Source organism: Prionailurus bengalensis, chromosome B1 (assembly GCF_016509475.1).
Source record: "Prionailurus bengalensis isolate Pbe53 chromosome B1, Fcat_Pben_1.1_paternal_pri, whole genome shotgun sequence".
In the NCBI taxonomy this organism is placed as follows: Eukaryota; Metazoa; Chordata; class Mammalia; order Carnivora; family Felidae; genus Prionailurus; species Prionailurus bengalensis.
In genome coordinates this window covers 18119903-18133482 of record NC_057344.1, presented here as the reverse complement: position 1 = coordinate 18133482, position 13580 = coordinate 18119903, and the positions used below count along the sequence as shown (strand labels likewise).

The 13580-nt window shown below is 41.0% G+C and overlaps 1 pseudogene; it reads left to right on the top strand.

The window, feature by feature from the left end:
• Positions 1–11907: 11907 nt before the first annotated feature.
• Positions 11908–12458, top strand: LOC122468579 (annotated as a pseudogene).
• Positions 12459–13580: the final 1122 nt, after the last annotated feature.

Sequence of the window (13580 nt, the reverse complement as noted above, 5' to 3'; positions counted from 1 at the left end):
GCCTGAGCTGAAGTGGGACATTTAACCAACTGAGCCTCCCAGGCGCCCCCATGGGGCATACCCTTAAATATAAAGAAATGATTATTTTGTTGGGACGAACAATTAAAAGAAACAAACATACACCATTAATTAGTCAGAAAAATTTTCCTGTTTATCCCCTATTGAGTAATGCTGTTCTAAAAAACAAAGGATACTAATCGTTTGTGTGTGTGTGTTATTGAGCACTTACTATGTGCCATACCCCTGCTACACGTATTTCTTCCATTGCTTCAGTTAAATTTTATACCGGTCTCTAGGAATTACTTTTCGTTTGAAGGCAGAGGGTCTTGGGAGAACGGTCCCACTGGGCAGGCAACCGTGACAGTATTCAGTGACTTTCCAGGTGGGGAAAGTAAACAAAGATTTTCAAAGCAACAGATTAAGAAAGTAAAATACAGGGGCTCCTGGGTGGCTCAGTTGGTTAAGCGTCCAACTTCGGCTCAGGTTATGATCTCACTGTGCATGAGTTCGAGCCCTGCTTCGGTCTCTGTGCTGATAGCTCAGGGCCTGGAGCCTGCTTCAAATCCTGTGTCTCCCTCTCTCTCTGCTCCTTCCCTGCTCATGCTCTCTCTCTCTCTCTGTCTCTCTCAAAAATAAATAAACTTTAAAAATTACAAAAACAAAGCAAGTGAAATGCAGTTTCCAAGTAGGGCAGTAGAGATGGGAGTGGAAGACTCCCTGATACTGAAGCCTGTACATCCACCAAGAACTTTTAGTTTCTTGAAAGCAACGGATTGTGTGTATTTACCTTTACTAGTTCATGCTAGGACGGTACCTGTCAGTGTTAATAAATCCTGTGAATTTTGTCTTTTAACCATATTTCCTTACTATTCCCTCTGCTCCTTTCAAACCCCAGTTCTGATACATTATGTCGTTCCCTCATGTGGACAATTGCAATAAACTCTGAAGTAGTTTGCCTGTCTCTTGGTTGTGTTTTTTTTCTTCTGCTTTTCTCATGTTGTTTTATTTATTTATTTATTTTTATTTTAGTTTTTATTTTTTTAATTTACATCCAAATTAGTTAGCATATAGTGCAACAATGATTTCAGGAGTAGATTCCTTAGTGCTCCTTACCCATTTAGCCCATCCCCCCTCCCACAACCCCTCCAGCAACTCTCTGTTTGTTCTCCATATTGAAGAGTCTCTTATGTTTTGTCCCCCTCCCTGTTTTTATATTATTTTTGTTTCCCTTCCCTTATGTTCATCTGTTTTGTCTCTTAAAGTCCTCATATGAGTGAAGTCATATGATTTTTGTCTTTCTCTGACTAATTTCACTTAGCATAATACCCTCCAGTTCCATCTACATAGTTGCAAATGGCAAGATTTCATTCTTTTTGATTGCCGAGTAATACTCCCCTGTATATATATATATATATATATATATATATATATATATATATACCACATCTTCTTTATCCATTCATCCATCGATGGACATTTGGGCTCTTTCCATACTTTGGCTATTGTTGATAGTGCTGCTATAAACATGGGGGTGCATGTGTCTCTTCAAAACAGCACACCTGTGTCCCTTGGATAAATGCCTAGCAGTGCAATTGCTGGGTCATAGGGTAGTTCTATTTTTAGTTTTTTGAGGAACCTCCATATACTGTTTTCCAGAGTGGCTGCACCAGCTTGCATTCCCAACCTGTCTCTTGTTTTTTAACTACAATCAGTCTTCCATAGAATTCATGCCCTCTCTACTTGTCCAATACCTACTCAGATTACCCCTCACACTTACAGTGGACTCATGAAGCTGCTTAGTGTTCTCTGAACATGAAGACAATACAAATTCTATGACAATATTCCTCCATGACAATACCCCTTTTTCTCTACTGGAATGACCTTGTCTACCGGGGGCGGGGGGGCAAAAAAAAATACCTCTGACTTATCCTGCAAGACTCATTTCAAAGTTTTCTCTATGGGATTCTTTTGAATCTACCCAGAATTGGCAGGTCTCTTCTCTTTGCTTGCATTGGGTCTTGTATAAACACTGTTACAGTAGGTATTACCCTGTGTTGCAATGATTTGGCCTATGCCTGTTTCCTCTAGTAAACTGGAAGTTCTTGGACTCAGAGGCATCTTATTTGCCACAACATCCTTAGAACACATGCACTTGGACTAAATAAATGCTATTTAATGAATTTTTGTTGATCAAGTGGTTAGATAATGCTATGCTTGAGCAATGAGACACTAACAAGTGCCAAAAGGGCATTGTTTTCCTTATTAGAGTTTATAATCTCTGACAGAGAAACTTACCTATCCACACAGCATGAAGTCACAGAACTCCAACTCTCCCAGAATGCTGGGAATAGGAGTGTGACACTGTAAGCAGTGCTTACACTACCTAGAAACCCACACAGATTACCATCACGTTGTCTAAAATCGACATCCAACCTCGAGCAAGAATATTGCTCCATGGAGTGGTATGGTTAGGTCAAGAGAACAGAATTCACTTGGGAAAAAAAATCTAAAAAATAATATCTTGAGATATTGAGAAGTTACAGTGCTTCTCTCTAAGATGTAATTGATTCAGAAGGATATTTCTTACTAATGGCAAGTTGAATAATTTTAGAATTAACAGATCAAGTTTGGCAAACCATTTGGACCCCTTGATTCCAACTTCCTATTTCTGGCAGGATGCTGATCCCATTTCAACTTGGACACTTCCATAGTGATGGGAATCTCATTGGTTTGGAGGCAACTATTTAATTTTGCATTATTCATGTTAGTTTGAAATCTGTCTTTTTATAATTTCTTCCATTGACTTGTTGGGTTTTTTTTGGAAGCTACATTTAATTGTTTTTCCATAGGAAAGCTACATGTATTTGAACACAGCTATCATTTTTCCCAAAGCTTCCTTTCTCCAGGATTAGAAAAACTGCATTTCATGTGGTAATTTCCTTTGTGATATTAATTTAAAGCCTTTTAGCTCTATTTGGTTATATTCCAATGGACAAATTGCAGTGCATTGCTCAAATATGGAATTCAGCACTGCAGACATAACCTATACACTGCAGCCTATAAGGAAACATCATTCCTCACTTTATGTGTATAATATACAAATTTATTGTAATCAAATATTGTATTAGATTCAGTGAATAAGAGGATCAAAATATTGTTTGCCAAGAATTGTTCTTGGGGCTGTGAGAAAGGTGAGTAAACAGAGTCTTTGCTTCAAGAAGCCCACACCGTAACAAAAACTAACAGTACCCTCTTAATATATCCTAATATCTATAATTGAGGTATAAGCAAAGTATGATCACCAAGTGAACTCATATATTGGGCTTCTAGACAATTGAATATCTCTGTGTTTTTGTCAGATGACTTGATCTTTGTCAAGATCACCCTAATTCACACTTGTGCTGCTAATTTTTTAAAATCTAAATGTCAGACTCTATGCATATCTTCCCTAATTGTATCTTGTTGATTTTGTTCCAATTCCAGCCTGTCCAGGTCTTTTAAATCTTTATTCTGTCATCAGGCACATTAGTTTCCCTTTCTAAGCTTTGTGTCACCTCTAAGTCTGATAGAAACAGAGAAATTGGCTGCTCTTTACATGAACAAAATGGTTTGTGTTCTATTTTCCCAGCAGAAATATGTGTTTGGGAATTTGGTTAATGGGAAGTGGTAAGGCGTATATTTAGAAAAGGCAGTTTATTCACCCTGGACAAATATAGACATTTGGAATTCTACCCGCGATGACTCATAGAAAGCACAGAGGCTTCTCATCCTCTGACTGTTGCACGGTGTTAGCTGTTGGCATATGGTGAAGTCAGGGCCTGAGAAACAAAGGATGGCAATGGTTGATTGCTTTTCACCCCAATTTCTGGCTGTATTGCAAGTTAAATGGCCACCTCAATTCCAGCCATCTTAGGGGAGTTTATGATGTGCTTACAATAATCAAACTTTTTTAGGGGTGTCTGGGTGGCTCAGTAGGTTGAGCGCCTGACTTCAGTTCAGGTCATGATCTTACAGTTTGTGAGTTCAAGCCCCGCATCGGGCTCTGTGCTGACAGCTCAGATCCTGGAGCCTGCCTTGGATTCTGTGTTTCCCTCTGCCTCTTCCCCTCCCCAACTTGTTCTCTCTCTCTCCCTCCCCCCAAAAACTAAATAAATAAACAAACAGACAAACATTTTTAAAAAACTTTCTTTACATCTCCATTTGAATGACATCTTGCTAGGGAGTCCTCTTAACATCTCTGCTTCTGCATTCCTTGTCCCTTGCCCTGCTGCATTGTTTCCCGTGGCTCTTGTCACCATCTGGCATATGCCATATGTCTTACTTTTTTATTGTAGGGTTCACTTCATCCCCCCTGCCCACATGCACTGGACTATAAATTCCTTACTACAGTGTCCTCACTGCTCTGAACAGTTCCTGGCATTACTACATGCTCTCTTGGCATGTGCTCAATAAATGTTTGTTGAATAAATGAATGGCTATGGTGGTAAATTGTTCTTGTATTTGTCTGGCAAAGGATTTTAAAAAATAATGACTGATAGAAACATGACAGGGTCGTGTTTACTTGATCCTTGAAAAGATCATATTAATTATACAAAGGATTTTGAGCTTCTCTACATAAAAGAACTTCATATGTACTTTTAGTATATGGTGGTGTTCCTTAGTGATGTATACAATAGGGTTTGTGAAATATTAATAATAGATACCCTTTCACCAAATTACCACGTAATAAGCTAACTGCTTAACATTTATTTTGTCATTATCACAATATTCTCATAGAGTAGATTTTATTGCGCATTTTGTTTATGTGGAAATGGAGAGCAGAGAACCTTAGCCACTTATCAATGACCCACCGCCACTCAAGGTTCCAGAGCCCCAAACTGTGTCTGTTAAAGCTACTCCCTCCTTGCAACATTTAGTCGCAAGTAATAAGCAAAGAAACAAATGTCTCTTCCTTTTATGAAACTTCTAGTACAGTTGATACAGCAGATCAGAGGTCTGCAGTGAGTATAGCTGTATACTCAAGTTGGCTGTACTTAGGAAGGTGACCACCAAAATGACATATGGATATTTTCCACTCCCAGCTTTTCTTGCAAATCAAATTTGCCAAGAAAATCAGGTAAAGTAATGCTTTTGAAGCTGTCAGCATTCTTTACATCTGAAACAAGTTATGCGTTTTCTATCACATTCATCACCCCCTCAACAAAGATTTTATAATCCAAATGGGAGAGCTATGGGAAGAAAAGTTTGCACTTCTCTTGTGCTGGCAATTTTGCTGGGTAAGATAAACTAACAAAGCTTGCTCTTCAGACCCTATCTGAATTTTGAAACTCTCACAGACGCAATTTTCACCCAGGGGTTACCAGAAGGAAGTAAAGGGATTGCTTATAAACCAGACAAATATTGCCGGGAAGGGACTGATGGTGGCTGTACTGTGAGATGGCCCTTTGCAGAGCTATTCTTTCAGCTTCCCCCACGCAGATTGCCTGATGTCAGCCATGACCTTGGATAGCTGCACTTTCGGAAACCATTAGAGGGAGACCCTCCAGCTTTTGCACCTCTGGTGCATGGCGTAATTATTGATCCCACTCTGCTACACTTTGCTGAAATGTATGTGCTCTGCACTTTTACAGAGGTCGTATCTTCCCCATTTGGAAAACTCTCTCTTTCCTCACGTGCCCAAGCATCATGTGTTTCCTGTCAGCACCACTTGCAGAGAGAGGTAAAACGGATGAGAAGGAAGACGGAAAAAGTCAGCACTCCGCAAAGACAACGCAATTTGTTAGGTGCAGTTCCTAACACAGTTTCTTCAGTACTGTGCGTGGAGGTCCCTTCCTGTCAACAGTTCTGGGATGGGTAAGCAGATTCTCAGGGTGGCTGCCGTGCCTTCCTCATCTCCTTCAGCCAACGTAAAATGATCCGATTTGAGAAATGTTGGGCTTCATCCCCACAGGCACCTCAGGTCTTGATCTTAATTATGGCAGGGAGCACATAATGGGCTGCTATCCAAGATGAGTTCCAGTCTGACCTAGTGCATTTGAAGACTTTGTAACAAAAGGTGGTGAGCTCATTAACATATAGATAGAGCAGAAGCAAAATTCAGACTAACTCCCTTGTAAGACTTCATCCTCCGACCTCAGTCTAGTTTGGAGGCAGCCCATTCAGGGAAACGTAGATCCGTCATAGACCCAGTTTTCCTCATCTCGGCAGAAGGGATAGAGACAGGTACCCAGAAACCCTATTTCCTAAGTAGGCATTCCTGTTTTGACAGCTGTGCAGTAAACCACAGTCCTGCGTCGGGACTCCAAAGCCTTGGTCACTAGGCAGGGTCATACCCACAACACTGCATTTCTTCAGTGCAGGGTCAGTGGGAGAAATAGTGTCACCCTTCCTGAAACACTACTTTCCTTCCTTCGTTACCAGATCAAAAATAATAATAACAACAACAGACCTAGTGAACAGACCATTTAAACATAGTAACTTTAAAACTCTATTCATAAAGTAAAAATATTATTAAGTATCTACTGTATGTGGGACATTGCATAAATTTCTGGAGTGATATAAAATACAGTACCATCTTTTTCAAAATCTTGAAATTTTTGGTGGAGTTTGGGGGTGGGGGAAGAGGGAGGACGCAGACATTGAAACCAGAATTGCCAAGCAATATTTTGTCATGTCATTTCTTATCTATATCTGTGAACGTTGTCCCCACACCCTCAATTTCATCTGTGACAAGCCAAGTTCTTAGTCTTGACAAACAAGATCATCCATGGTCTGTCTAGTCCAGTCTGCTCCAACCTCATCTTTCCCTTTGTCCTGCCTGACATTTTCTAGTCCAGCATCAACTGTCTGCCAGCACTTTCCTTGATGTTCCACAGAGGTTTTTCATCTCTATTGCCCTTTCTTTCTATGAAAGAAAGCAGAGACGTCTGAAACATTCCACTGAATAAAGGCCCACAGACTAAGACAGGAGAAACAAAATGAGGTTGTTTATGGAGAGTTAAGTCTATCCAGAAAAGTATTGTGGTCTTTATTGAGAGGGCAACTGGGAGCCACTGATGGTTCATGAGAAAGAGAGTTACATAGTATCATACTTGGTTTTGGCAGCACTGTGGAGGATGGTTTAAAATTCATTGTCTTAGAAATCCAGGAAAGAGTATTTCAAGAGGAGTGTCGCCTCTGTGAAACTGGATGGAACTGAGAAAAGACTACTTGTAGGCATGGAACCAGCAGGGGTGGAGAGGAAGAATAAAACGTGTGACCAGGGGAGGGCAGGAGACACCAGAGGGATGGAGACTGCAAGTGAAGTGGAGGAAGTAACTTTGGAAATTCGTGTAGATTCTTTCCTCTAAGAAAGGAGGGCAGAAGGAGAAAATCTGAGGTGAAAGCAGGGTGGAGGAGATTTAATACTGATAATTCAGTATCAAAGTAGGGTATCTTTTATATTCTCATTTAGGGAAAGACAGGTCTGATGATGACTGCAAAGAGAACGAGGGATGGGTTTTGAGTTTGGATAGAGTAGGAAGGGTCCAGGGCAGTGCTGTCGGAAAGAAGAGAAGGAGTCAGTGTTCAGTTAAGAACTGACACCACACCCGTGGGCTCTTGCCTGAAATACCCTATCGTGACTTTTTGTTTTGTTTTTGTGGAGGCCATCACCACGGTTCCAGGTGCCTACTGCAGACCAACAAACCACCCTTATATTATATTCATGATCTCTGGGTCGTAAATCAGGACACAGCTTGCCTGGGTGGTTCTTCTGCTCCACATGCCACTGGCTGAGGTCACTCCGTTTATTCAGCTGGCGGCTGACGGGCTCTGGAGTGTCCAAGCAGGCTTCACTCTCGTGTCCGGCACTTTGGCAGGCATGGCTGGGAACTCGCACACCTGCGTCCCTCTCCATGCACCGGGGAAATTTTACATACAATCCCATCAAGATTCTCCAGACTTCTAACACGGTGGCTTGGGAAAAGAAGCAGCCAGCCAGGCTGCAGGTCTGGGACTGGAAGCCAGCACAGAGCCACTTCCACAGTTGTTTCTTGGTCAAAGCAAGTGGAGAGCTTCTCTGGGGAGGGGAATTTCAAGGGCAGGGCCTGCAGCCTACTTCTTGTTGGGAGGGGTGTCAAAGCACTTGGACTACCTGTTTACTTTCGCCAAAGCGTTAGTCATTGTCTAACGTGTATTTTTCTCCTGGATCCCCACTGGAACACACAGAGCAGGAAGTTTTTCTGTTTTGTCCCAAGGGTCTGATACATAGTAGACACGTCCTATTTGTCACATGGATGATGGGAGAATGTAGACAGGAGAGTGGGTAATACGGGAATGAAGTGCCCAGGGCTGTGGTCTTCCAGGGAAGTAGGGAAGAACATCAAGAGACTGCAAGTTCATGGGTCCTTCCACATACCTGTACGAAGGTTATAGCACTTCCCATCAACCACTGTGGCTTAGTAAGGCTGTGGCTTTAGCCTCCAGGAAGAAACCGTATCAGCCTCTTTAGCACACATGCTCCAGAGTCCTAGTGAATATATTTATGTTTATTCCAATGGGAAGTCCTCCTTCAGCTGCATTGACAAGTTACCAATTAATCGTGTGGTTTGTAGGAGTCTTCATCTAAATATCATAGACTGGATTTGCAGTTCAGGAATCCCTCCAAAATTGTGTAGACAGATGTATTATCTTAGGAGAGGCCCTGTGGGTTTCATCAGTCTCTCAAAGGGAGATTTGACCCAAAAATATTACAAAGCACTGTCAGAATAAACTATATTTGGATTTTACCTTTTAAATATGAAAGCCGTCTTTCAAATACTATGAAGAAAAAAAAATAACCTGAAATAGGAAAAAAAAAAAAAAGGCCACTTCTAACACAAACTAAGGCCACTTATGTAGCAAGCAAATTGATGCAATACTATTTAATGATTCCCCTGGAGCTATTAAGTTTGATTTGGTTAGTGGCATGTGAACCTGCAGGGATTTACAGGTAAAGTTATTCTACCTACAAAGAGAAGCCATAGCATTGTGTCAAAAAGTCACTTAAAAAGGAAAAAAAAAAGTATTAGGGGAGACAGACTGTAAGAAGGTATGTTTCTCAATTAGTGCTTAAAAGCCTCTGATTATAATGTGGTAATTTATTTTTTCTTAAAAAGAATCTCCTAAGTGTATTTTAACAATTGAACTAAAATTATAACTCCATTATTTGAAAATACTTTCACATACTTTTCTTTCCTCCTCTTTACTCACTAAAAATAAGCAGTTTTTTTTTAAGCTTATGCTTGTCCGAGTTTTAACAATATACCAATATAATGGGGATATAGAGGGTCAAGTATTTTAAAAATTGAATAGTTTGGGGGCACCTGGGTGGCTCAATCAGTTAAGTGTCCGACTCCTGATTTTGGCTGAGGTCGCGATCTCACTGTTTGTGAGTTCGAGCCTTGCATTGGGCTCTGTGCTGACCTTGTGGAGCCTGCTTGGGATTCTCTCTTTCTCCTGCTCTCCGTCTGCCCCTCCCCACTCTCATAATAAATAAATAAACTTAAATTGAATAGTGTGTAAATTGAGGTTATAAAGATATTAGGGAGATTATATCTAGAAACATAAAATCTCCAGATAAGCTAATGTAGGTTTAAAATGGTTCATAAATATTAAGATGCAAAGGACTTTATAAAGTTTTGTTCATTTCCTTATTTTTATATGTGAACTACCCAAAGGATATCACTATTAGAGTTTCTTGTTACTTGTTATGACCCAGTTTTACACAGGCTAGAACTACATCTCAGCCCTTGCCGGATTCCCTTCTCAATGCCCACATTATGTGAAATGAACAATCACTGCATGAGATCACCCTTGACTTCTTTCCAGTCACACGGATCTGGTACCCTCATCTTCTTAGCTGGAATCTCAGATTCTAGAACTTTCTGGGTCATATAGCCCAGGTGGGAAATGCATAGATAAATACACTTACACAATCTGTATTCTGATTCAGGCCTTATTCCCAATCCATAGCTCAAATCCTAAGTTTCCCCTGTCTGCTCAAAAGTCTACTCCATTACTCAAGATTCTCATGATTTTCCTCCAAGATAATACCTTTACCTCATGTTCCTGGTGCTAAACTACTTTATTTTTTCTTTCGAGTGCTGCCGGGACAAAACTCTGTATAACAGTCCATTTTCTTTTCAGGTGCCAGTAATGGCTTCTCATTGCTCAATGAAGCAATACTGTGCCTCTTCTTTCTCTCCTACCAACGCATAGGTGACATAACCAGTTAGGCAAGGATGAGTGAGAATGAGGTTGCAATTTATGATTGATTAATTCATAAATAAGGATCCAACAAAAGAATATAAGAGAATTTTTTTTTAATCTCCCCTAGTTTAGGATCCAGGATCCAGGAGTCAACTATGTGAAGATACAGTGTTAGTAAAATATGCACAGTGTGAGTCTGAGTCTGGTACATGGTACAGAAGTGAACGGCTGTATTATACTTTCTGGGTCACAGGAATTTGTGTCCTGTTGGCTCTGGATCTAAATACGTGTGATGTGTGTACGCAAGTGGTAGAGAGACTTGATAGGGAAGCAGCACTCCGGTCCTTGCTGGACATTTGCATAAGCGTAAGAATTGCAGGGGTGCCTGGGTGGCTCAGTGGGTTAAGCAGTGGACTCTTGGTTTTGGCTCAGGTCAGGATCTCCTGTTTGTGGGTTCAAGCCCTGCATCAGGGTCTGCAGCTGGCAGCCCAGGGCCTGCTTGGAATTCTCGGTCTCTCCCCATCTGTGCCCCTCCCCGACTCGTACTGTCTCTGTCTCTCTCAAAATAAATAAATAAACTTAAAAAAAAAAAGAATAAGAATTGAAGGAAGAAGGTGTGCAAACTCTATGATCAACCTGTGGTCTATCAGTCACCAACATAGGCTCACTCACTCAGTTGGGATAGGCTCTTTCCTTGGCCCCCAAAACAGTGAGCTTCCCTTCTCATCTCTGTTAATGCTGTCACTCTTCATTTGAGACATGCCTCTGTATCTTCTCCACATAGCCAAATCCTTCCGTTCTACTTCACATTTCATTTCAAATGCCACCGAGAGGAGTTCCAATTCCATCTCATTCATGGTGCCGTCTCCAGCTTCTTCATACTGACCTGTCTCTTCTCGGAACTTCTGCACACACAGTGAATAATGGCCACTTCATACGCACTCAGTTTCATCAGTAGAGAACAGGGAACATGTTTTTAACTTGTTTTCTGTCTTACATGCCGCCTAGCATAGTTCTAAGAGCAACAAACAGCCTTTGGATGATTGTTTTCATCAAAGCTCAGTTTTTCCAAGAAATTATTAAGCTTTGGGATTGTAATATTTGGAAAGAGCAAGAGAGAAATACAACAATCATAAAACCACAGAAGTTAAGACCTGAGAGTGATATTAGACATCATCTCTTTTGACCCCCTCAGTTGATGCACCAGGGTATGCAGAATACGTTTGTAATTTCCATCAAGCTAACCAGTAAACTAGTGACAGACCCAAGGCCAGATCAGGACTCCAGCCCTATTCTAATGCTTTTTGCTAAGCTGGACTATGGTCTAAAGTACCTCATGAAAGGCAAAATTGAAAAGATTTTAAATATGCTTGCCTTTTGAAATCGTACTTAGGCATGCCTTCGTACAAGCTGCAAAATACGTAGTTTGAGTCCTAGTGTAGCTGACACTGTTGGCTGACTATCCAGTGCCCTTTCTTCCTTTATTATTACATCAGCGTATCCACACAGAAGGACAGACAACCCAGAGGCATGGGTATGTGCCCCGATGAAATCTAAAAGCTCTCAGTCCTCTTGGTGTTGAATCACTGTGTGGTATGGTTTTTTTGTTTTTTGTTTTTTTGTTTTCGTTAATAAGATACAATTGTGCAGTCTCTCTCTGCTGGTCAGGACAGCAGCATGGTGGGTGCTGAGGTGTGGGCCTCACTGGAGCAGCAGCCGGATGGGCACCCTGGCCATCCGCACAGAGGTCGTGGGGTACCCGGAGGTGTTTACAGTTGAAGAACAGTTGAAGAAATGACGCCTCATATCCAGCATTTGAAAGGAGCACATAGTAAGAACTTATTTCTTACAGACAAGAAGAAAAAAAGCTATTGGCTGGTGACACTTCATGTTCAAACGATCTTGCCAAGCAGTTAGGCATTGGGAGTGGGGATCTTTGGTTTGCTGAGGAAACAGCCATGCTAGAAAAGCTAAAAGTTGGCCAAAGCTGCGCCACACCCTTGGCACTCTTCTGTGGTGATGGAGATGTGAAATTTGTTCTGGATTCCGCTTTTTTGGAAGGTAGATGCGGAAAGGCGTACTTTCATCCAATGACGGGTGCTGCAACCATGGGATTGAGCCCTGAAGACTTTCCCACATTTGTGAAGAAGACGGGATATGATCTCCCGGTGCTAAATTTTGGTAAAAGCAACGAATTGGGCTGGTGTTTAGAATATGTTTATTTCTGAAAGCTGTTTTTCTTATTTGTAATTTCTTAAAAAAACATTAAAAGTGACAAGAATATTTTTTAAAAAAAAATAGAATTGAAAATCTGCTGGGAAATGACTACCTATACAAATATAAACAACGATATCTCTGTGTGGAGAAGGTTTTTGGATCTTTATCTCTTTGCCCTTTTTGTGTCTGGAGTTCAGATGTGATACTGGAAGCATAGGAGCCATCTTGTGATCATGAGGATGAAAGCCACAACCAAGGATTAAGAACAGTGTGATAGAAGGAATCCAAGTCCTTCATAGCATTCATGAGAAGCTGACCCTGTCCTGAGTCAACTCCCGACTTCTAAATAAGAACTATAAATCCTTCCTTGTCTAGTCCGTTAGTTATTACATTTTCCTTTACTTTTGTATAATAACACCCCACTCCCCACCAAAGACATAATCACAAAATATGTTAACATGCAGGAGAACTGGTGACCTCGTCATTCATATTATTTGACGAGGCACTTTGGCAGTGGCTTTGCTGCAGTGGAACTTTTCAGTTCATAAAAGCATAACTGTTTTATAAAATGGCCTAAATATGCTAAGCATTTATGCTAAGCCCTTTAAATATATCATCATCATCATCATTGTAGAGACTGTGTGAGGAATTCATTGCTATCTTCTTTATAAGGAAGAACATTTAAAGCAGTTGCTTATCACATAGTAAGTGATAAACGTCCCTGTGATATGTATGATCATGTTTTGTCCATTGGTCACACCACATAATAAGCCATGTGAAATGCAGTTGTGTTAATTAATGTACTGTTTTAAAATTTAATATAGTTGGCCAACAATCTTGTTTTCTTCTCCAGGAATGAAACTTGAAAACTATAGTAAAAAATACAGAACCTGGGGGCGCCTGGGTGGCTCAGCCGGTTGAGCGGCGGACTTAGGCTCAGGTCGTGATCTCTCGGTCCGTGAGTTCAAGCCCCGCGTCGGTCTCTGTGCTGACAGCGCAGAGCCTGGAGCCTGCTTCAGATTCTGTGTCTCCCTCTCTCTCTCTGATCCTCCCCCCATTCATGCTCTGTCTCTCTCTGTCTCAAAAATAAATAAACGTTAAAAAAAATTTAAAAAAATACAGAACCTGGATGA